We start from the raw sequence: 27,123 nt of genomic DNA, 5'->3' as shown, positions 1-27,123 counted from the left end.
CTGTGTTCTACTATGGTGCTTTTAGTGTCTCCGTATACCGCAGCACGCGACATAGCTTTCAGACGATAAGTACAACCGTTTCGGAGAGAAGAGCGGCCAATGTGACGATCTGGCTTTAAGTCGATTCGATAACAAATGACAAAACCGACGGACTTCTCAGGTTTTTACTACATATGAACACTTTTCACATTCTCCCGTGCAACTCGGCTGCTAGTCCTCCTTTCATGCAGAATCTTAAGGTCCTAGCTCATGTCCAAGGCACCAGAGCCAGCTAAAAAGTCAATAATCGATATCTAAAATTCCAATTGTACTACTTCTTACTAGCTATTACATCAACTTAGAAGCTTCATCTGTGTTCTACTATGGTGCTTTTAGTGTCTCCGCATACCGCAGCACGCGACATAGCTTTGCAGACGATAAGTACAACCGTTTCAGAGAGAAGAGCGGCCAATGTCACGATCCGGTTTTAATTCGATTCGATTACAAATTACGAAAATGGACGGATTTCTCAGGTTTTTACTACATATGAAAACTTTTCACATCCTCCCGTGCAACTCGGCTGCTAGTCCTCCTTTCATGCAGAATCTTAAGGTCCTAGCTCATGTCCAAGGCACCAAATCCAGCTAAAAAGTCAATAATCGATACCTAAAACTTGAATTGTTCTTCCTCTTACTAGCTATTACATCAACTTAGAAGCTTCATCTGTGTTCTACTATGGTGCTTTTAGTGTCTCCACATACCGCGGCACGCGACATAGCTTTGCAGACGATAAGTACAACCGTTTCAGAGAGAAGAGCGGACAATGTGACGATCTGGCTTTAAGACGAATCGATAACCAATGACGAAAACGTATGGATTTCTCAGGTTTTTACTACATATGAACACTTTTCACATTCTCCCGTACAACGCGGCTGCTAGTCCTCCTTTCATGCAGAATCTTAAGGTCCTAGCTCATGTCCAAGGCACCAAAGCCAGCTAAAAAGTCTATAATCGATACCTAAAACTTGATTTGTACTACGTCTTACTGGCTATTACATCAACTTAGAATCTTCATCTGTGTTCTACTATGGTGCTTTTAGTGTCTCCACGTACCGCAGCACGCGACATAGCTTTGCAGACGATAAGTACAACCGTTTCAGAGAGGAGAGCGGCCAATGTGACGATCTGGCTTTAAGTCGATTCGTTAGCAAATGACGATGGCGAACGGATCTCTCAGGTTTTTACTACATATGAACACTTTTCACAATCTCCCGTGCAACTTGGCTGCTAGTCCTCCTTTCATGCAGAATCTTAAGGTCCTAGCTCATGTTCAAGGCACCAAAGCCAGCTACAAAGTCAATAATCGATACCTAAAACTTACATTGTACTACTTCTTACTGGCTATTACATCAACTTAGAAGCTTCATCTGTGTTCTACTATGGTGCTTTAAGTGTCTCCGCATACCACAGCACGCGACATAGCATTGCAGACGATAAGTACAACAGCGTCAGAGGGAAGAGCGGCCAATGTGACGATCTGGCTTTAAGTCGATTCCATAACAAATGACGAAAACGGACGGATTTCTCAGGTTTTTACTACATATGAACACTTTTCACATTCTCCCGTGCAACGCAGCTGCTAACCCTGCTTTCATGCAGAATCTTAAGGTCATAGCTCATGTCCAAGGCACCAAAGCCAGCTAAAAGTCAATAATCGATACCTAAAACTGGTATTGTACTAATTCTTACTGGCTATTACATCATCTTAGAAGCTTCATCTGTGTTCTACTATGGTGCTTTTAGTGTCTCCGTATACCGCAGCACGCGACATAGCTTTCAGACGATAAGTACAGCCGTTTCAGAGAGAAGGGCGGATAATGTTACGATCTGGCCTTTAGCCGACTCGATAACAAAAGACGAAAACGGATGGATTTCTCAGGTTAATACTACATATGAGCACATTCCACATTCTCCCGTGCAACTTTTCTGCTATTCTCCCTCTCATGCAGATTCTTAGGGTCCTAGCTCATGTCCAAGGCACCAAAGCCAGCTAAAAAGTCAATAATCGATACCTAAAACTTGAATTGTACTACTTCTTACTGGCTATTACATCAACTTAGAAGCTTCATCTGTGTCCTACTATGGTGCTTTTAGTGTCTCCACATACCGCAGCACGCGACATAGCTTAGCAGACGATAAGTACAAACGTTTCAGAGAGGAGAGCGGCCAATGTGACGATCTGGCTTGAAGTCGATTCGATAATATATGACGATAACGAATGGATTTCTCAGGTTTTTACTACATATGAACACTTTTCACATTCTCCCGTGCATCTCGGCTGCTAGTCCTCCTTTCATGCAGAATCTTAAGGTCCTAGCTCATGTCCAAGGCACCAAAGCCAGCTAAAAAGTCAATAATCGATACCTAAAACTTGAATTGTACTAACTCTTACTGGCTATTACATCAACTTAGAAGCTTCATCTGTGTTCTACTATGGTGCTTTAAGTATCTCCACATACCGCAGCACTCGACATAGCTTTGCAGACGATAAGTACAACCGTTTCAGAGAGAAGAGCGGCCAATGTGACGATCTGGCTTTAAGTCGATTCGATAACAAATGTCGAACACGGACGGATTTCTCAGGTTTTTACTACATATGAACACTTTTCACATTGTCCCGTGCAACTCGGCTGCTAGTCCTCCTTTCATGCAGAATCTTAAGGTCCTAGCTCATGTCCAAGGCACCACAGCCAGCTAAAAAGTCAATAATCGATAAGTAAAACTTGAATTGTACTACTTCTTACTGGCTATTACATCAAATTAGAAGCTTGATCTGTTTCTACTATGGTGCTTTTAGTGTCTCCGCATACCGCAGCACGCGACATAGCTTTGCAGACGATAAGTACAACCGTTTCAGAGAGTAGAGCGGCCAATGTGACGATCTGACTTTAAGTCGATTCGATAACAAATGACGAAAACGGACAGATTTCTCGGGTTTTTACTACATATGAACACTTTTCACATTCTCACGTGCAACGCGGCTGTTAGTCCTCCTTTCATGCAGAATCTTAAGGTCCTAGCTCATGTCCAAGGCACCAAAGCCAGCTAAAAAGTCTATAATCGATACCTAAAACTTGATTTGTACTACTTCTTACTGGCTATTACATCAACTTAGAATCTTCATCTGTGTTCTACTATGGTGCTTTTAGTGTCTCCACATACCGCAGCACGCGACATAGCTTTGCAGACGATAAGTACAACCGTTTCAGAGAGGAGAGCAGCCAATGTGACGATCTGGCTTTAAGTCGATTCGTTAACAAATGACGATGGCGAACGGATCTCTCAGATTTTTACTACATATGAACACTTTTCACAATCTCCCGTGCAACTTGGCTGCTAGTCCTCCTTTCATGCAGAATCTTAAGGTCCTAGCTCATGTTCAAGGCACCAAAGCCAGCTACAAAGTCAATAATCGATACCTAAAACTTGCATTGTACTGCTTCTTACTGGCTATTACATCAACTTAGAAGCTTCATCTGTGTTCTACTATGGTGCTTTAAGTGTCTCCGCATACCACAGCACGCGACATAGCATTGCAGACGATAAGTACAACAGCGTCAGAGGGAAGAGCGGCCAATGTGTCGATCTGGCTTTAAGTCGATTCCATAACAATTGGCAAAACGGACGGATTTCTCAGGTTTTTACTACATATGAACACTTTTTACATTCTCCCGTGCAACTCAGCTGCTAACCCTGCTTTCATGCAGAATCTTAAGGTCCTAGCTCATGTCCAAGGCACCAAAGCCAGCTAAAAGTCAAAAATCGATACCTAAAACTGGTATTGTACTAATTCTTACTGGCTATTACATCATCTTAGAAGCTTCATCTGTGTTCTACTATGGTGCTTTTAGTGTCTCCGCATACCGCAGCACGCGACATAGCTTTGCAGACGATAAGTACAACCGTTTCAGAGAGAAGAGCGGCCAATGTCACGATCCGGTTTTAAGTCGATTCGATTACAAATTACGAAAATGGACGGATTTCTCAGGTTTTTACTACATATGAAAACTTTTCACATTCTCCCGTGCAAATAAGCTGCTAGTCCTCCTTTCATGCAGAATCTTAAGGTCCTAGCTAATGTCCAAGGCACCAAATCCAGCTAAAAAGTCAATAATCGATACCTAAAACTTGAATTGTTCTACCTCTTGCTAGCTATTACATCAACTTAGAAGCTTCATCTGTGTTCTACTATGGTGCTTTTAGTGTCTCCACATACCGCGGCACGCGACATAGCTTTGCAGACGATAAGTACAACCGTTTCAGAGAGAAGAGCGGACAATGTGACGATCTGGCTTTAAGACGAATCGATAACCAATGACGAAAACGTATGGATTTCTCAGGTTTTTACTACATATGAACACTTTTCACATTCTCCCGTACAACTCGGCTGCTAGTCGTTCTTTCATGCAGAATCTTAAGGTCCTAGCTCATGTCCAAGGCACCAAAGCCAGCTACAAAGTCAATAATCGATACCTAAAACTTGAATTTTACTACTTCTTACTGGCTATTACATCAACTTAGAAGCTTCATCTGTGTTCTACTATGGTGCATTTAGTGTCTCTGCATACCGCAGCACGCGACATAGCTTTGCAGACGATAAGTACAACCGTTTCAGAGAGGAGAGCGGCCAATGTGACGATCTGGCTTTAAGTCGTTTCGTTAACAAATGACGAAAACGGAAGGATTTCTCAGGTTTTTCTACATATGTACACTTTTCACATTCTCCCGTGCAACTCGGCTGCTAGTCCTCCTTTCATGCCGAATCTTAAGGTCCTAGCTCACGTCCAATGCACCAAAGCCAGCTAAAAAGTCAATAATCGATACCTAAAACTTGAATTGTACTACTTCTTACTGGCTATTACATCATCTTAGAAGCTTCATCTGTGTTCTACTATGGTGCTTTTAGTGTCTCCGCATACCGCAGCACGCGACATAGCTTTGCAGACGATAAGTACAACCGTTTCAGAGAGAAGAGCGGCCAATGTGACGATCTGGCTTTAAGTCGATTCGATAACAAATGACGAAAACGGACGGATTTCTCAGGTTTTTACTACATATGAACACTTTTCACATTCTCCCGTGCAATTCGGCTGCTAGTCCTCCTTTCATGCAGAATCTTAAGGTCCTAGCTCATGTCCAAGGCACCAAAGCCAGCTAAAAAGTCAATAATCGATACCTAAAACTTGAGTTGTACTAATTTTTACTGGCTATTACATCATCTTAGAAGCTTCATCTGTGTTCTACTATAGTGCTTTTAGTGTCTCCGCATACCGCAGAACGCGACATAGCTTTCAGACGATAAGTAAAACCGTTTCGGAGAGAAGAGCGGCCAATGTGATGATCTGGCTTTAAGTCGATTCGATAACAAATGACGAAAACGGACGGATTTCTCAGGTTTTTACTACATATGAACACTTTTCACATTCTCCCGTGCAACTCGGCTGCTAGTCCTCGTTTCATGCAGAATCTTATGGTCCTAGCTCATGTCCAAGGCACCAAAGCCAGCTAAAAAGTCAATAATCGATACCTAAAACTTGAGTTGTACTACTTCTTACTGGCTATTACATCAACTTAGAAGCTTCATCTGTGTTCTGCTATGGTGCTTTTAGAGTCTCCACATACCTCAGCACTGCGACGTAGCTTTGCAGACGATAAGTACAACCGTTTCAGAGAGAAGAGCGGCAAATGTGACGATCTGGCTTTAAGTCGATTCGATAACCAATGACGAAAACGGACGGATTTCACAGGTTTTTACTACATATGAACACTTTTCACATTCTCCCGTGCAACTCGGCTGCTAGTCCTCTTTTCATGCAGAATCTTAACGTCCTAGCTCATATCCAAGGCACCAAAGCCAGCTAAAAAGTCAATAATCGATATCTAAAATTTCAATTGTACTACTTCTTACTAGCTATGACATCAACATAGAAGCTTCATCTGTGTTCTAGTATGGTGCTTTTAGTGTCTCCACATTCCGCAGCACGCGACATAGCTTTGCAGAAGATATGTACAACCGTTTCAGAGAGAAGAGATGCCAATGTGACGACCTGGCTTTAAGTCGATTCCATAAAAAATGACGAAAACGGACGGATTTCGCAGGTTTTTACTACATATGAACACTTTTCACATTCTCCCGTGCAATTCGGCTGCTATTCCTCCTTTCATGCAGAATCTTAAGGTCCTAGCTCATGTCCAAGGCACCAAAGCCAGCTAAAAAGTCAATAATCGATACCTAAAACTTGAGTTGTACTAATTCTTACTGGCAATTACATCAACTTAGAAGCTTCATCTGTGTCCTACTATGGTGATTTTAGTGTCTCCGCATACCACAGCATGCGACATAGCTTTGCAGACGATATGTACAACCGTTTCAGAGAGAAGAGCGGCCAATGTGACGACCTGGCTTTAAGTCGATTCGATAACAAATGACGAAAACGGACGGATTTCTCAGGTTTTTACTACATATGAACACTTTTCACATTCTCCCATGCAATTCGGCTGCTAGTCCTCCTTTCATGCAGAATCTTAAGGTCCTAGCTCATGTCCAAGGCACCAAAGCCAGCTACAAAGTCAATAATCGATACCTAAAACTTGAGTTGTACTAATTTTTACTGGCTATTACATCATCTTAGAAGCTTCATCTGTGTTCTACTATAGTGCTTTTAGTGTCTCCGCATACCGCAGAACGCGACATAGCTTTCAGACGATAAGTAAAACCGTTTCGGAGAGAAGAGCGGCCAATGTGATGATCTGGCTTTAAGTCGATTCGATAACAAATGACGAAAACGGACGGATTTCTCAGGTTTTTACTACATATGAACACTTTTCACATTCTCCCGTGCAACTCGGCTGCTAGTCCTCGTTTCATGCAGAATCTTATGGTCCTAGCTCATGTCCAAGACACCAAAGCCAGCTAAAAAGTCAATAATCGATACCTAAAACTTGAGTTGTACTACTTCTTACTGGCTATTACATCAACTTAGAAGCTTCATCTGTGTTCTGCTATGGTGCTTTTAGAGTCTCCACATACCTCAGCACTGCGACGTAGCTTTGCAGACGATAAGTACAACCGTTTCAGAGAGAAGAGCGGCAAATGTGACGATCTGGCTTTAAGTCGATTCGATAACCAATGACGAAAACGGACGGATTTCACAGGTTTTTACTACATATGAACACTTTTCACATTCTCCTGTGCAACTCGGCTGCTAGTCCTCCTTTCATGCAGAATCTTAAGGTCCTAGCTCATATCCAAGGCACCAAAGCCAGCTAAAAAGTCAATAATCGATATCTAAAATTTCAATTGTACTACTTCTTACTAGCTATGACATCAACATAGAAGCTTCATCTGTGTTCTAGTATGGTGCTTTTAGTGTCTCCACATTCCGCAGCAGGCGACATAGCTTTGCAGAAGATATGTACAACCGTTTCAGAGAGAAGAGATGCCAATGTGACGACCTGGCTTTATGTCGATTCCATAAAAAATGACGAAAACGGACGGATTTCGCAGGTTTTTACTACATATGAACACTTTTCACATTCTCCCGTGCAATTCGGCTGCTATTCCTCCTTTCATGCAGAGTCTTAAGGTCCTAGCTCATGTCCAAGGCACCAAAGCCAGCTAAAAAGTCAATAATCGATACCTAAAACTTGAGTTGTACTAATTCTTACTGGCAATTACATCAACTTAGAAGCTTCATCTGTGTCCTACTATGGTGATTTTAGTGTCTCCGCATACCACAGCATGCGACATAGCTTTGCAGACGATAAGTACAACCGTTTCAGAGAGAAGAGCGGCCAATGTGACGATCTGGCTTTAAGTCGATTCGATAACAAATGACGAAAACGGACGGATTTCTCAGGTTTTTACTACATATGAACACTTTTCACATTCTCCTATGCAACTCGGCTGCTAGTCCTCCTTTCATGCCGAATCTTAAGGTCCTAGCTCATGTCCAAGGCACCAAAGCCAGCTAAAAAGTCAATAATCGATGCCGAAATCTTGAATTGTACTACTTCTTACTGGCTATTACATCAACTTAGAAGCTTCATCTGTGTTCTACTATGGTTATTTTGTTGTCTCCGCATACCGTAGCACGCGACATAGCTTTGCAGACGATAAGTACATCCGTTTCAGAGAGAAGAGTGGCCAATGTGACGATCCGGCTTTAAGTCGATTCGATAACAAATGACGAAAATGGACGGATTTCTCAGGTTTTTACTACATATGAAAACTTTTCACATCCTAACGTGCAGCTCGGCTGCTAGTCCTCCTTTCATGCAGAATCTTAAGGTCCTAGCTCATGTCCAAGGCACCAAAGCCAGCTAAAAAGTCAATAATCGATATCTAAAATTTCAATTGTACTACTTCTTACTAGCTATTACATCAACTTAGAAGCTTCATCTGTGTTCTACTATGCTGCATTTAGTGTCTCCGCATACTGCAGCACGCGACATAGCTTTGCAGACGATAAGTGCACCGTTTCAGAGAGAAGAGCGGCCAATGTCAAGATCTGGCTTTAGGTCGATTCGATAACAAATGACGAAAACGGAAGGATTTCTCAGGTTTTTACTACATATGAATACTTTTCATATTCTCCCAGGCAAGTCAGCTGCTAGTCCTCCTTTCATGCAGAATCTTAAGGTCCTAGCTCATGTCCAAGTCACGAAAGCCAGCTAAAACGTCAATAATCGATACCTAAAACTTGAATTGTACTACCTCTTACTGGCTATTACATCAACTTAGAAGCTTCATCTGTGTTCTACTATGGTGATTTTAGTGTCTCCACATACCGCAGCACTCGACATAGCTTTGCTGACGATAAGTACAACCGTTTCAGAGAGAAGAGCGGCCAATGTGACGATCTGGCTTTAAGACGATTCGATAACCAATGATGAAAACGTACGGATTTCTCGGGTTTTTACTACATATGAACACTTTTCACTTTCTCCCATGCAACTCGGCTGCTAGTCCTCCTTTCATGCAGAATTTTAAGGTCCTAGCTCATGTCCAAGGCACCAAAGCCAGCTAAAAAGTCAATAATCGATATCTAAAATTTCAATTGTACTACTTCTTACTAGCTATTACATCAACTTAGAAGCTTGATCTGTGTTCTACTATGCTGCTTTTAGTGTCTCCGCATACTGCAGCACGCGACATAGCTTTGCAGACGATAAGTGCAACCGTTTCAGAGAGAAGAGCGCCCAATGTGACGATCAGGCTTTAAGTCGATTCCATAACAAACGACGAAAACGGACGGATTTCTCAGGTTTTTACTACATATGAACACTTTTCACATTCTCCAGTGCAACTCGGCTGCTAGTCCTGCTTTCATGCAGAATCTTAAGGTCCTAGCTCATGTCCAAGGCACCAAAGCCAGCTAAAAAGTCAATAATCGATACCTAAAACTGGAATTGTACTACTTCTTACTGGCTATTACATCAAATTAGAAGCTTCATCTGTGTCCTACTAAGGTGATTGTAGTGTCTCCACATACCGCAGCACGCGACATAGCTTTGCAGACGATAAATACAACCGTTTCAGAGAGAAGACCGGCCAATGTGACGATCCGGCTTTAAGTCGATTCGGTAATATATGACGATAACGAACGGATTTCTCAGGTTTTTACTACATATGAACACTTTTCACATTCTCCCATGCATCTCGGCTGCTAGTCCTCCTTTCATCCAGAATCTTAAGGTCCTAGCTCATGTCCAAGGCACCAAAGCCAGCTAAAAATTTAATAATCGATACCTCAAACTTGAATTGTACTACCTCTTACTGGCTATTACATCAACTTATAAGCTTCATCTGTGTTCTACTATGGTGCTTTTAGTGTCTCCACATACCGCAGCACTCGACATAGCTTTGCAGACGATAAGTACAATCGTTTCAGAGAGAAGAGCGGCCAATGTGACGATCTGGCTTTAAGACGATTCGATAACCAATGACGAAAACGTTCGGTTTTCTCGGGTTTTTACTACATATGAACACTTTTCACTTTCTCCCGTGCAACTCGGCTGCTAGTCCTCCTTTCATGCAGAATCTTAAGGTCCTAGCTCATGTCCAAGGCACCAAAGCCAGCTAAAAAGTCAATAATCGATATCAAAAATTTCAATTGTACTACTTCTTACTAGCTATTACATCAACTTAGAAGCTTCATCTGTGTTCTACTATGCTGCCTTTAGTGTCTCCGCATACTGCAGCACGTGACATAGCTTTGCAGACGATAAGTGCAACCGTTTCAGAGAGAAGAGCGCCCAATGTGACGATCTGGCTTTAAGTCGATTCGATAACAAACGACGAAAACGGACGGATTTCTCAGGTTTTTACTACATATGAACACTTTTCACATTCTCCAGTGCAACTCGGCTGCTAGTCCTGCTTTCATGCAGAATCTTAAGGTCCTAGCTCATGTCCAAGGCACCAAAGACAGCTAAAAAGTCAATAATCGATACCTAAAACTGGAATTGTACTACTTCTTACTGGCTATTACATCAACTTAGAAGCTTCATCTGTGTTCTACTATGGTTATTTTGGTGTCTCCGCATACCGCAGCACGCGACATAGCTTTGCAGACGATAAGTACATCCGTTCCAGAGAGAAGAGTGGCCAATGTGACGATCCGGCATTAAGTCGATTCGATAACAAATGACGAAAATGGACGGATTTCTCAGGTTTTTACTACATATGAAAACTTTTCACATCCTAACGTGCAGCTCGGCTGCTAGTCCTCCTTTCATGCAGAATCTTAAGGTCCTAGCTCATGTCCAAGGCACCAAAGCCAGCTAAAAAGTCAATAATCGATATCTAAAATTTCAATTGTACTACTTCTTACTAGCTATTACATCAACTTAGAAGCTTCATCTGTGTTCTACTATGCTGCATTTAGTGTCTCCGCATACTGCAGCACGCGACATAGCTTTGCAGACGGTAAGTGCAACTGTTTCAGAGAGAAGAGCGGCCAATGTCACGATCTGGCTTTAGGTCGATTCGATAACAAATGACGAAAACGGAAGGATTTCTCAGGTTTTTACTACATATGAACACTTTTCATATTCTCCCAGGCAAGTCAGCTGCTAGTCCTCCTTTCATGCAGAATCTTAAGGTCCTAGCTCATGTCCAAGTCACGAAAGCCAGCTAAAACGTCAATAATCGATACCTAAAACTTGAATTGTACTACCTCTTACTGGCTATTACATCAACTTAGAAGCTTCATCTGTGTTCTACTATGGTGATTTTAGTGTCTCCACATACCGCAGCACTCGACATAGCTTTGCAGACGATAAGTGCAACCGTTTCAGAGAGAAGAGCGCCCAATGTGTCGATCAGGCTTTAAGTCGATTCCATAACAAACGACGAAAACGGACGGATTTCTCAGGTTTTTACTACATATGAACACTTTTCACATTCTCCAGTGCAACTCGGCTGCTAGTCCTGCTTTCATGCAGAATCTTAAGGTCCTAGCTCATGTCCAAGGCACCAAAGCTAGCTAAAAAGTCAATAATCGATACCTAAAACTGGAATTGTACTACTTCTTACTGGCTATTACATCAACTTAGAAGCTTCATCTGTGTTCTACTATGGTGCTTTTAGTGTCTCCACATACCGCAGCACGCGACATAGCTTTCAGACGATAAGTACAGCCGTTTCAGAGAGAAGACCGGCCAATGTGACGATCCGGCTTTAAGTCGATTCGGTAATATATGACGATAACGAACGGATTTCTCAGGTTTTTACTACATATGAACACTTTTCACATTCTCCCATGCATCTCGGCTGCTAGTCCTCCTTTCATACAGAATCTGAAGGTCCTAGCTCATGTCCAAGGCACCAAAGCCAGCTAAAAATTTAATAATCGATACCTTAAACTTGAATTGTACTACCTCTTACTGGCTATTACATCAACTTATAAGCTTCATCTGTGTCCTACTAAGGTGCTTTTAGTGTCTCCACATACCGCAGCACACGACATAGCTTTGCAGACGATAAGTACAACCGTTTCAGAGAGAAGAGCGCCCAATGTGACGATCTGGCTTTAAGTCGATTCGATAACAAACGACGAAAACGGACGGATTTCTCAGGTTTTTACTACATATGAACACTTTTCACATTCTCCAGTGCAACTCGGCTGCTAGTCCTGCTTTCATGCAGAATCTTAAAGGGTCCTAGCTCATGTCCAAGGCACCAAAGCCAGCTAAAAAGTCAATAATCGATACCTAAAACTGGAATTGTACTACTTCTTACTGGCTATTACATCAACTTAGAAGCTTCATCTGTGTTCTACTATAGTTATTTTGGTGTCTCCGCATACCGCAACACGCGACATAGCTTTGCAGACGATAAGTACATCCGTTTCAGAGAGAAGAGTGGCCAATGTGACGTTCCGGCTTTAAGTCGATTCAATAACAAATGACGAAAATGGACGGATTTCTCAGGTTTTTACTACATATGAATACTTTTCACATCCTAACGTGCAGCTCGGCTGCTAGTCCTCCTTTCATGCAGAATCTTAAGGTCCTAGCTCATGTCCAAGGCACCAAAGCCAGCTAAAAAGTCAATAATCGATATCTAAAATTTCAATTGTACTACTTCTTACTAGCTATTACATGAACTTAGAAGCTTCATCTGTGTTCTACTATGCTGCATTTAGTGTCTCCGCATACTGCAGCACGCGACATAGCTTTGCAGACGGTAAGTGCAACCGTTTCAGAGAGAAGAGCGGCCAATGTCACGATCTGGCTTTAGGTCGATTCGATAACAAATGACGAAAACGGAAAGATTTCTCAGGTTTTTACTACATATGAACACTTTTCATATTCTCCCAGGCAAGTCAGCTGCTAGTCCTGCTTTCATGCAGAATCTTAAGGTCCTAGCTCATGACCAAGGCACCAAAGCCAGCTAAAAAGTCAATAATCGATACCTAAAACTTTAATTGTACTACTTCTTACTGGCTATTACATCAACTTAGAAGCTTCATCTGTGTTCTACTATGGTGATTTTAGTGTCTCCACATACCGCAGCACGCGACATAGCTTTCAGACGATAAGTACAGCCGTTTCAGGGAGAAGGGCGGACAATGTTACGATCTGGCCTTTAGTCGACTCGATAACAAAAGACGAAAACGGACGGATTTCTCAGGTTAATACTACATATGAGCACATTTCACATTCCCCCGTGAAACTCGGCTGTTAGTCCTCCTTTCATGCAGAATCTTAAGGTCCTAGCTCATGTCCAAGGCACCAAAGCCAGCTAAAAAGTCAAAAATCGATACCTAAAACGTAAATTCTACTACTTCTTACTGGCTATTAAATCAACTTAGAAGCTTCATCTATGTTCTACTATGGTGCTTTTAGTGTCTCCGCAGCACGCGACATAGCTTTGCAGACGATAAGTACTACCGTTTCAGAGAGAAGACCGGCCAATGTGACGATCCGGCTTTAAGTCGATTCAATAACAAATGACGAAAACGGTCGGATTTCTCAGGTTTTTACTACATATGAACACTTTTCACATTCTCACGTGCTAGGCGGCTGTTAGTCCTCCTTTCATGCAGAATCTTAAGGTCCTAGCTCATGTCCAAGGCACCAAGGCCAGCTAAAAATTTAATAATCGATACCTTAAACTTGAATTGTACTACCTCTTACTGGCTATTACATCAACTTATAAGCTTCATCTGTGTTCTACTATGGTGCTTTTAGTGTCTCCACATACCGCAGCACTCGACATAGCTTTGCAGACGATAAGTACAACCGTTTCAGAGAGAAGAGCGGCCAATGTGACGATCTGGCTTTAAGTCGATTCGTTAACAAATGACGATGGCGAACGGATCTCTCAGGTTTTTACTACACATGACCACTTTTCACAAACTCCCGTGCAACTCGGCTGCTAGTCCTCCTTTCATGCAGAATCTTATGGTCCTAGCTCATGTCCAAGGCACCAAAGCCAGCTACAAAGTCAATAATCGATACCTAAAACTTGAATTGTACTACTTCTTACTGGCTATCACATCAACTTAGAAGCTTTATCTGTGTTCTACTATGGTGCTTTAAGTGTCTCCACATACCGCAGCACTCGACATAGCTTTGCAGACGATAAGTACAACCGTTTCAGAGAGAAGAGCGGCCAATGTGACGATTTGGCTTTAAGTCGATTCGATAACAAATGACAAAACGGACGGACTTGTCAGGTTTTTACTAGATATGAACACTTTTCACATTCTCCCGTGCAACTCGGCTGCTAGTCCTCCTTTCATGCAGAATCTTAAGGTCCTAGCTCATGTCCAAGGACCAAAGCCAGCTAAAACGTCAATAATCGATACCTAAAACTTGAATTGTACTACCTCTTACTGGCTATTACATCAACTTAGAAGCTTCATTTGTGTTCTACTATGGTGATTTTAGTGTCTCCACATACCGCAGCACTCGACATAGCTTTGCAGACGATAAGTACAACCGTTTCAGAGAGAAGAGCGGCCAATGTGACGATCTGGCTTTAAGACGATTCGATAACCAATGACGAAAACGTACGGATTTCTCAGGTTTTTACCACATATGAACACTTTTCACTTTCTCCCATGCAACTCGGCTGCTAGTCCTGCTTTCATGCAGAATCTTAAGGTCCTAGCTCATGTCCAAGGCACCAAAGCCAGCTAAAAATTTAATAATCGATACCTTAAACTTGAATTGTACTACCTCTTACTGGCTATTACATCAACTTATAAGCTTCATCTGTGTTCTACTATGGTGCTTTTAGTGTCTCCACATACCGCAGCACTCGACATAGCTTTGCAGACGATAAGTACAACCGTTTCAGAGAGAAGAGCGGCCAATGTGACGATCTGGCTTTAAGACGATTCGATAACCAATGATGAAAACGTACGGATTTCTCGGGTTTTTACCACATATGAACACTTTTCACTTTCTCCCGTGCAACTCGGCTGCTAGTCCTCCTTTCATGCAGAATCTTAAGGTCCTAGCTCATGTCCAAGGCACCAAATCCAGCTAAAAAGTCAATAATCGATATCTAAAATTTCAATTGTACTACTTCTTACTAGCTATTACATCAACTTAGAAGCTTCATCTGTGTTCTACTATGCTGCTTTTAGTGTCTCCGCATACTGCAGCACGCGACATAGCTTTGCAGACGATAAGTGCAACCGTTTCAGAGAGAAGAGCGCCCAATGTGACGATCAGGCTTTAAGTCGATTCCATAACAAACGACGAAAACGGACGGATTTCTCAGGTTTTTACTACATATGAACACTTTTCACATTCTCCAGTGCAACTCGGCTGCTAGTCCTGCTTTCATGCACAATCTTAAGGTCCTAGCTCATGTCCAAGGCACCAAAGCCAGCTAAAAAGTCAATAATCGATACCTAAAACTGGAATTGTACTACTTCTTACTGGCTATTACATCAACTTAGAAGATTCATCTGTGTTCTACTATGGTGATTTTAGTGTCTCCACATACCGCAGCACGCGACTTAGCTTTCAGACGATAAGTACAGCCGTTTCAGAGAGAAGGGCGGACAATGTTACGACCTGGCCTTTAGCCGACTCGATAACAAAAGACGAAAACGGACGGATTTTTCAGGTTAATACTACATATGAGCACATTTCACATTCTCCCGTGAAACTCGGCTGTTAGCCCTCCTTTCATGCAGAATCTTAAGGTCCTAGCTCATGTCCAAGGCACCAAAGCCAGCTAAAAAGTCAAAAATCGATACCTAAAACGTAAATTCTACTACTTCTTACTGGCTATTACATCAACTTAGAAGCTTCGTCTATGTTCTACTATGGTGCTTTTACTGTCTCCGCATACCGCAGCACGCGAAATAGCTTTGCAGACGATAAGTACTACCGTTTCAGAGAGAAGACCGGCCAATGTGACGATCCGGCTTTAAGTCGATTCAATAACAAATGACTAAAACGGTCGGATTTCTCAGGTTTTTACTACATATGAACACTTTTCACATTCTCCCATGCATCTCGGCTGCTAGTCCTCCTTTCATGCAGAATCTTAAGGTCCTAGCTCATGTCCAAGGCACCAAAGCCAGCTACAAAGTCAATAATCGATACCTAAAACTTGAATTGTACTACTTCTTACTCTCTATTACATCATATTAGAAGCTTCATCTGTGTTCTACTGGGGTGCTTTTAGTGTCTCCACATACCGCAGCACGCGACATAGCTTTGCAGACGATAAGTACAACCGTTTCAGAGAGAACAGCGGCCAATGTGACGATCTGGCTTTAAGTCGATTCGATAACAAAAGACGAAAACGGACGGATTTCTCAGGTTAATACTACATATTAACACTTTTCACATTCTCCCGTGCAACTTTTCTGCTAGTCCTCCTCTCATGCAGATTCGTAAGGACATAGCTCATGTCCAAGGCACCAAAGCCAGCTAAAAAGTCAATAATCGATACCTAAAACTTGAATTGTACCACTTCTTACTGGCTATTACATCAACTTAGAAGCTTCATCTGTGTCCTACTATGGTGATTTTAGTGTCTCCACATACCACAGCATGTGACATAGCTTTGCAGACGATAAGTACAACCGTTTCAGAGAGAAGAGCGGCCAATGTGACGATCTGGCTTTAAGTCGATTCGATAACAAATGACGAAAACGGACGGATCTCTCAGGTTTTTACTACATATGAACACTTTTCACATTCTCCCGTGCAACTCGGCTGCTAGTCCTCCTTTCATGCCGAATCTTGAGGTCCTAGGTCATGTCCAAGGCACCAAAGCCAGCTAAAAAGTCAATAATCGATGCCCAAATCTTGAATTGTACAACTTCTTACTGGCTATTACATCAACTTAGAAGCTTCATCTGTGTTCTACTATGGTTATTTTGGTGTCTCCGCATACCGCAGCACTCGACATAGCTTTGCAGACGATAAGTACAACCGTTTCAGAGAGAAGAGTGGCCAATGTGACGATCCGGCTTTAAGTCGATTCGATAACAAATGACGAAAATGGACGGATTTCTCAGGTTTTTACTACATATGAAAACTTTTCACATCCTAACGTGCAGCTCGGCTGCTAGTCCTCCTTTCATGCAGAATCTTAAGGTCCTAGCTCATGTCCAAGGACTAAAGCTAGCTAAAAAGTCAATAATCGATATCTAAAATTTCAATTGTACTACTTCTTACTAGCTATTACATCAACTTAGAAGCTTCATCTGTGTTCCACTATGCTGCTTTTAGTGTCTCCGCATACTGCAGCACGCGACATAGCTTTGCAGACGATAAGTGCAACCGTTTCAGAGAGAAGGGCGGCCAATGTCACGATCTGGCTTTAGGTCGATTCGATAACAAATGACGAAAACGGAAGGATTTCTCAGGTTTTTACTACATATGAAAACTTTTCACATTCTCCCGTACAACTCGGCTGCTAGTCCTTCTTTCATGCAGAATCTTAAGGTCCTAGCTAATGTCCAAGGCACGAAAGCCAGCTACAAAGTCAATAATCGATACCTTATACTTGAATTGTACTACTTCTTACTGGCTATTACATCAACTTAGAAGCTTCATCTGTGTTCTACTATGGTGCATTTAGTGTCTCTACATACCGCAGCACGCGACATAGCTTTGCAGACGATAAGTACAACCGTTTCAGAGAGGAGAGCGGCCAATGTGTCGATCTGGCTTTAAGTCGATTCGTTAACAAATGACGATGGCGAACGGATCTCTCAGGTTTTTACTACATATGAACACTTTTCACAATCTCCCGTGCAATTCGGCTGCTAGTCCTCCTTTCATGCAGAATCTTAAGGTCCTAGCTCATGTCCAAGGCACCAAAGCCAGCTGAAAGTCAATAATCGATAAGTAAAACTTGAATTGTACTACTTCTTACTGGCTATTACATCAACTTAGAAGGTTCATCCGTGTTTTACTATGGTATTTTTAGTGTCTCCGCATACCGCAGCACACGACATAGCTTTGCAGACAATAAGTACAACCGTTTAAGAGAGAAGGGCGGACAATGTGACGATATGGCTTTAAGTCGATTCGATAACAAAAGACGAAAACGTACGGATTTCTCAGGTTAAAACTATATATTAACACATATCACATTCTCCCATGCAACTATTCTGCTAGTCCTCCTCTCATGCAGATTCGTAAGGTCATAGCTCATGTCCAAGGCACCAAAGCCAGCTAAAAAGTCAATAATCGATACCTAAAACTTGAATTGTACTACTTCTTACTCTCTATTACATCATATTAGAAGCTTCATATGTGTTCTACTGGGGTGCTTTTAGTGTCTCCACATACCGCAGCACGCGACATAGCTTTGCAGACGATAAGTACAACCGTTTCAGAGAGAACAGCGGCCAATGTGACGATCTGGCTTTAAGTCGATTCGATAACATAAGACGAAAACGGACGGATTTCTCAGGTTAATACTACATATTAACACTTTTCACATTCTCCCGTGCAACTTTTCTGCTAGTCCTCCTCTCATGCAGATTCGTAAGGACATAGCTCATGTCCAAGGCACCAAAGCCAGCTAAAAAGTCAATAATCGATACCTAAAACTTGAATTGTACCACTTCTTACTGGCTATTACATCAACTTAGAAGCTTCATCTGTGTCCTACTATGGTGATTTTAGTGTCTCCACATACCACAGCATGTGACATAGCTGTGCAGACGATAAGTACAACCGTTTCAGAGAGAAGAGCGGCCAATGTGACGATCTGGCTTTAAGTCGATTTGATAACAAATGACGAAAACGGACGGATTTCTCAGGTTTTTACTACATATGAACACTTTTCACATTCTCCCGTGCAACTCGGCTGCTAGTCCTCCTTTCATGCCGAATCTTAAGGTCCTAGCTCATGTCCAAGGCACCAAAGCCAGCTAAAAAGTCAATAATCGATGCCCAATTCTTGAATTGTACCACTTCTTACTGGCTATTACATCAACTTAGAAGCTTCATCTGTGTCCTACTATGGTGATTTTAGTGTCTCCACATACCACAGCATGTGACATAGCTTTGCAGACGATAAGTACAACCGTTTCAGAGAGAAGAGTGGCCAATGTGACGATCCGGCTTTAAGTCGATTCGATAACAAATGACGAAAATGGACGGATTTCTCAGGTTTTTACTACATATGAAAACTTTTCACATCCTAACGTGCAGCTCGGCTGCTAGTCCTCCTTTCATGCAGAATCTTAAGGTCCTAGCTCATGTCCAAGGACCAAAGCTAGCTAAAAAGTCAATAATCGATATCTATAATTTCAATTGTACTACTTCTTACTAGCTATTACATCAACTTAGAAGCTTCATCTGTGTTCCACTGTGCTGCTTTTAGTGTCTCCGCATACTGCAGCACGCGACATAGCTTTGCAGACGATAAGTGCAACCGTTTCAGAGAGAAGGGCGGCCAATGTCACGATCTGGCTTTAGGTCGATTCGATAACAAATGACGAAAACGGAAGGATTTCTCAGGTTTTTACTACATATGAACACTTTTCATATTCTCCCAGGCAAGTCAGCTGCTAGTCCTCCTTTCATGCAGAATCTTAAGGTCCTAGCTCATGTCCAAGTCACGAAAGCCAGCTAAAACGTCAATAATCGATACCTAAAACTTGAATTGTACTACCTCTTACTGGCTATTACATCAGCTTAGAAGCTTCATCTGTGTTCTACTATGGTGATTTTAGTGTCTCCACATACCGCAGCACTCGACATAGCTTTGCAGACGATAAGTACAACAGTTTCAGAGAGAAGAGCGGCCAATGTGACGATCTGGCTTTAAGAAGATTCGATAACCAGTGACGAAAACGTACGGATTTCTCGGGTTTTTACTACATATGAACACTTTTCACTTTCTCCCGTGCAACTCGGCTGCTAGTCCTCCTTTCATGCAGAATCTTAAGGTCCTAGCTCATGTCCAAGGCACCAAAGAGAGCTAAAAAGTCAATAATCGATATCTAAAATTTCAATTGTACTACTTCTTACTAGCTATTACATCAACTTAGAAGCTTCATCTGTGTTCTACTATGCTGCTTTTAGTGTCTCCGCATACTGCAGCACGCGACATAGCTTTGCAGACGATAAGTGCAACCGTTTCAGAGAGAAGAGCGCCCAATGTGACGATCAGGCTTTAAGTCGATTCGATAACATACGACGAAAACGGACGGATTTCTCAGTTTTTTACTACATATGAACACTTTTCACATTCTCCAGTGCAACTCGGCTGCTAGTCCTGCTTTCATGCAGAATCTTAAGGTCCTAGCTCATGTCCAAGGCACCAAAGCCAGCTAAAAAGTCAATAATCGATACCTAAAAATGGAATTGTACTACTTCTTACTGGCTATTACATCAACTTAGAAGCTTCATCTGTGTTCTACTATGGTGCTTTTAGTGTCTCCACATACCCAGCACGTGACATAGCTTTCAGACGACAAGTAGAGCCGTTTCAGAGAGAAGGGCGGACAATGTTACGATCTGGCCTTTAGTCGACTCGATAACAAAAGACGAAAACGGACGGATTTCTCAGGTTAATACTACATATGAGCACATTTCACATTCTCCCGTGCAACTTTTCTGCTAGTCTCCCTCTCATGCAGATTCTTAGGGTCCTAGCTCATGTCCAAGGCACCAAAGCCAGCTAAAAAGTCAATAATCGATACCTAAAACTTGAATTGTACTACTTCTTACTGGCTATTACATCAACTTAGAAGCTTCATCTGTGTCCTACTAAGGTGCTTTTAGTGTCTCCACATACCGCAGCACGCGACATAGCTTTGCAGACGATAAGTACAACCGTTTCAGAGAGAAGAGCGGCCAATGTGACGATCCGGCTTTAAGTCGATTCGGTAATATATGACGATAACGAACGGATTTCCCAGGTTTTTACTACATATGAACACTTTTCACATTCTCCCATGCATCTCGGCTGCTAGTATTCCTTTCATGCAGAATCTTAAGGTCCTAGCTCATGTCCAAGGCACCAAAGACAGCTAAAAATTTAATAATCGATACCTTAAACTTGAATTGTACTACCTCGTACTGGCTATTACATCAACTTATAAGCTTCATCTGTGTTCTACTATGGTGCTTTTAGTGTCTCCACATACCGCAGCACTCGACATAGCTTTGCAGACGATAAGTACAACCGTTTCAGAGAGAAGAGCGGCCAATGTGACGATCTGGCTTTAAGTCGATTCGATAACAAATGACGAAAACGGTCGGATTTCTCAGGTTTTTACAACATATGAACACTTTTCGCATTCTCACGTGCAAGGCGGCTGTTAGTCCTCCTTTCATGCTGAATCTTAAGGTCCTAGCTCATGTCCAAGGCACCAAAGCCAGCTACAAAGTCAATAATCGATACCTAAAACTTGAATTGTACTACTTCTTACTGGCTATTACACAAACTTAGAAGCTTCATCTGTGTTCTACTATGGTGCTTTAAGTGTCTGCGCATACCGCAGCACGCGATATTGCATTGCAGACGATAAGTACAACAGCGTCAGAGGGAAGAGCGGCCAATGTGACGATCTGGCTTTAAGTCGATTCCATAACAAATGACGAAAACGGACGGATTTCTCAGGTTATTACTACATATGAACACATTTCACATTCTCCCGTGCAACTCGGCTGCTAACCCTCCTTTCATGCAGAATCTTAAGGTCCTAGCTCATGTCCAAGTCACCAAAGCCAGCTAAAAGTCAATAATCGATACCCAAAACTGGTATTGTTCTACATCTTACTGGCTATTACATCATCTTAGAAGCTTCATCTGTGTTCTACTATGGTGCTTTTAGTGTCTCCGCATAACGCAGCACGCGACATAGCTTTCAGACGATAAGTACAACCGTTTCGGAGAGAAGAGCGGCCAATGTGACGATCTGGCTTTAAGTCGATTCGATAACAAATGACAAAACGAACGGACTTCTCAGGTTTTTACTACATATGAACACTTTTCACATTCTCCCGTGCAACTCGGCTGCTAGTCCTCCTTTCATGCAGAATCTTAAGGTCCTAGCTTATGTCCAAGGCACCAAAGCCAGCTAAAAAGTCAATAATCGATATCTAAAATTCCAATTGTACTACTTCTTACTAGCTATTACATCAACTTAGAAGATTCATCTGTGTTCTACTATGGTGATTTTAGTGTCTCCGCATACCGCAGCACGCGACATAGCTTTGCAGACGATAAGTACAACCGTTTCAGAGAGAAGAGCGGCCAATGTCACGATCCGGTTTTAAGTCGATTCGATTACATATTACGAAAATGGACGGATTTCTCAGGTTTTTACTACATATGAAAACTTTTCACATCCTCCCGTGCAACTCGGCTGCTAGTCCTCCTTTCATGCAGAATCTTAAGGTCCTAGCTCATGCCCAAGGCACCAAAGCCAGCTAAAAAGTCAATAATCGATACCTAAAACTTGAATTGTACTACCTCTTACTGGCTATTACATCAACTTAGAAGCTTCATCTGTGTTCTACTATGGTGCATTTAGTGTCTCTACATACCGCAGCACGCGACATAGCTTTGCAGACGAAAAGTACAACCGTTTCAGAGAGGAGAGCGGCCAATGTGACGATCTGGCTTTAAGTCGATTCGTTAACAAATGACGATGGCGAACGGATCTCTCAGGTTTTTACTACATATGAACACTTTTCACAATCTCCCGTGCAACTCGGCTGCTAGTCCTCCTTTCATGCAGAATCTTAAGGTCCTAGCTCATGTCCAAGGCACCAAAGCCAGCTAAAAAGTCAATAATCGATACCTAAAACGTGAATTGTACTACTTCTTACTGGCTATTACATCAACTTAGAAGCTTCATCCGTGTTTTACTATGGTATTTTTAGTGTCTCCGCATACCGTAGCACACGACATAGCTTTGCAGACGATAAGTACAACCGTTTCAGAGAGAAGGGCGGACAATGTGACGATCTGGCTTTATGTCGATTCGATAACAAAAGAAGAAAACGGACGGATTTCTCAGGTTAAAACTACATATTAACACATTTCACATTCTCCTGTGCAACTTTTCTGCTAGTCCTCCTCTCATGCAGATTCGTAAGGTCATAGCTCATGTCCAAGGCACCAAAGCCAGCTAAAAAGTCAATAATCGATACCTAAAACTTGAATTGTACTACTTCTTACTCTCTATTACATCATATTAGAAGCTTCATCTGTGTTCTACTATGGTGCTTTTAGTGTCTCCGTATACCGCAGAACGCGACATAGCTTTGCAGACGATAACCACAACCGTTTCAGAGAGAAGAGCGGCCGATGTGACGATCTGGCTTTAAGTCGATTCGTTAACAAATGACGAAAACGGAAGGATTTCTCAGGTTTTTACTACATATGAACACTTTTCAAATTCTCCCAGGCATGTCAGCTGCTAGTCCTCCTTTCATGCAGAATCTTAAGGTCCTAGCTCATGTCCAAGTCATGCAGATTCTTAGGGTCCTAGCTCATGTCCAAGGCACCAAAGCCAGCTAAAAAGTCAATAATCGATACCTAAAACTTGAATTGTACTACTTCTTCCTGGCTATTACATCAACCTAGAAGCTTCATCTGTGTCCTACTAAGGTGATTTTAGTGTCTCCACATACCGCAGCACGCGACATAGCTTCGCAGACGATAAGTACAACCGTTTCAGAGAGAAGAGCGGCCAATGTGACGATCCGGCTTTAAGTCGATTCGGTAATATATGGCGATAACGAAAGGATTTCTCAGGTTTTTACTACATATGAACACTTTTCACATTCTCCCATGTATCTCGGCTGCTAGTCCTCCTTTCATGCAGAATCTTTAGGTCCTAGCTCATGTCACAGGCACCAAAGCCAGCTAAAAATTTAATAATCGATACCTTAAACTTGAATTGTACTACCTCTTACTGGCTATTACATCAACTTAGAAGCTTCATCTGTGTTCTACTATGGTGCTTTTAGTGTCTCCACATACCGCAGCACTCGACATAGCTTTGCAGACGATAAGTACAACCGTTTCAGAGAGAAGAGCGTCCAATGTGACGATCCGGCTTTAAGTCGATTCGTTAACAAATGACGATGGCGAACGGATCTCTCAGGTTTTTACTACATATGAACACTTTTCACAATCTCCCGTGCTACTCGGCTGCTAGTCCTCATTTCATGCAGAATCTTAAGGTCCTAGCTCATGTCCAAGGCACCAAAGCCAGCTACAAAGTCAATAATCGATACCTAAAACTTGAATTGTACTACTTCTTACTGGCTATTACATCAGCTTAGAAGCTTCATCTGTGTTCTACTATGGTGCTTTTAGTGGTTCCGCATACCGCAGCACGCGACATAGCTTTGCAGACGATAAGTACAACCGTTTCAGAGAGAAGAGCGGCCAATGTCACGATCCGGTTTTAAGTCGATTCGATTACATATTACGAAAATGGACGGATTTCTCAGGTTTTTACTACATATGAAAACTTTTCACATCCTCCCGTGCAACTCGGGCGCTAGTCCTCCTTTCATGCAAAATCTTAAGGTCCTAGCTCATGTCCAAGGCACCAAAGCCAGCTAAAACGTCAATAATCCATACCTAAAACTTGAATTGTACTACCTCTTACTAGCTATTACATCAACTTAGAAGCTTCATCCGTGTTTTACTATGGTATTTTTAGTGTCTCCGCATACCGCAGCACACGACATAGCTTTGCAGACGATAAGTACTACCGTTTCAGAGAGAAGGGCGGACAATGTGACGATCTGGCTTTAAGTCGATTCGATAACAAAAGACGAAAACGGACGGATTTCTCAGGTTTAAACTACATTTTAACACATTTCACATTCTCCCGGGCAACGTTTCTGCTAGTCCTCCTCTCATGCAGATTCGTAAGGTCATAGCTCATGTCCAAGGCACCAAAGCCAGCTAAAAAGTGAATAATCGATACCTAAAACTTGAATTGTACTACTTCTTACTGGCTATTACATCAACATAGAAGCTTCATCTGTGTTCTACTATGGTGCCTTAAGTGTCTCCGCATACCGCAGCACGCGACATAGCATTGCAGACGATAAGTACAACAGCGTCAGAGGGAAGAGCGGCCAATGTGACGAACTGGCTTTAAGTCGATTCCATAACAAATGACGAAAACGGACGGATTTCTCAGGTTTTTACTACATATGAACACTTTTCACATTCTCCCGTGCAACTCAGCTGCTAACCCTCCTTTCATGCAGAATCATTAAGGTTCTAGCTCATGTGCAAGGCACCAAAGCCAGCTAAAAGTCAATAATCGATACCTAAAACTGGTATTGTACTAATTCTTACTGGCTATTACATCATCTTACAAGCTTCATCTGTGTTCTACTATGGTGCTTTTAGTGTCTCCGCATACCGCAGCACGCGACATAGCTTTCAGACGATAAGTACAACCGTTTCGGAGAGAAGAGCGGCCAATGTGACGATCTGGCAATAAGTCGATTCGATAACAAATGACAAAACGGACGGACTTCTCTGGTTTTTACTACGTATGAACACTTTTCACATTCTCCCGTGCAACTCGGCTGCTAGTCCTCCTTTCATGCAGAATCTTAAGGTCCTAGCTCATGTCCAAGGCACCAAAGCCAGCTAAAAGTCAATAATCGATACCTAAAACTGGTATTGTACTAATTCTTACTGGCTATTACATCATCTTAGAAGCTTCATCTGTGTTCTACTATGGTGCTTTTATCGTCTCCGCATACCGCAGCACGCGACATAGCTTTCAGACGATAAGTACATCCGTTTCGGAGAGAAGAGCGGCCAATGTGACGATCTGGCTTTTAGTCGATTCGATAACAAATGACAAAACGGACGGTCTTCTCAGGTTTTTACTACATATGAACACTTTTCACATTCTCCCGTGCAACTCGGCTGCTAGTCCTCCTTTCATGCAGAATCTTAAGGTCCTAGCTCATGTCCAAGGCACCAAAGCCAGCCAAAAAGTCAATAATCGATATCTAAAATTCCAATTGTACTACTTCTTACTAGCTATTACATCAACTTAGAAGCTTCATCTGTGTTCTACTATGGTGCTTTTAGTATCTCCGCATACCGCAGCACGCGACATAGCTTTGCAGACAATAAGTACAACCGTTTCGGAGAGAAGAGCGGCCAATGTCACGATCCGGTTTTAAGTCGATTCGGTAAGAAATGACGAAAACGGACCGATTTCTCAGGGTTTTACTACATATGAAAACTTTTCACATTCTCCCGTGCAACTCGGCTGCTAGTCCTCCTTTCATGCAGAATCTTAAGGTCCTAGCTCATGTCCAAGGCACCAAAGCCAGCTAAAAAGTCAATAATCGATACTTAAAACTTGAATTGTACTACCTCTTACTAGCTATTACATCAACTTAGAAGCTTCATCTGTGTTCTACTATGGTGCTTTTAGTGTCTCCACATACCGCAGCACGCGACATAGCTTTGCAGACGATAAGTACAACCGTTTCAGAGAGAAGAGCAGCCAATGTGACGATCTGGCTTTAAGACGAATCGATAACCAATGACGAGAACGTATGGATTTCTGAAGTTTTTACTACATATGAACAGTTTTCACATTCTCCCGTACAACTCGGCTGCTAGTCCTTCTTTCATGCAGAATCTTAAGCTCCTAGCTCATGTCCAAGGCACCAAAGCCAGCTACAAAGTCAATAATCGATACCTAAAACTTGAATTGTACTACTGGCTATTACATCAACTTAGAAGCTTCATCTGTGTTCTACTATGGTGCATTTAGTGTCTCTGCATACCGCAGCACGCGACATAGCTTTGCAGACGATAAGTACAACCGTTTCAGAGAGTAGAGCGGAAAATGTGACGATCTGGCTTTAAGTCGATTCGATAACAAATGACGATGGCGAACGGATCTCTCAGGTTTTTACTACATATGAGCACTTTTCACATTCTCTCGTGCAACTTGGCTGCTAGTCCTCCTCTCATGCAGATTCTTAGGGTCCTAGCTCATGTCCAAGGCACCAAAGCCAGCTAAAAAGTCAATAATCGATACCTAAAACTTGAGTTGTACTACTTCTTACTGGCTATTACATCAACTTAGAAGCTTCATCTGTGTTCTGCTATGGTGCTAT

This window comes from Schistocerca gregaria, unplaced genomic scaffold (assembly GCF_023897955.1).
Source record: "Schistocerca gregaria isolate iqSchGreg1 unplaced genomic scaffold, iqSchGreg1.2 ptg000335l, whole genome shotgun sequence".
Lineage (NCBI taxonomy): Eukaryota > Metazoa > Arthropoda > Insecta > Orthoptera > Acrididae > Schistocerca > Schistocerca gregaria.
The sequence above is the reverse complement of the archived record's forward strand: the minus strand, read 5'-3'. Positions refer to the sequence as shown.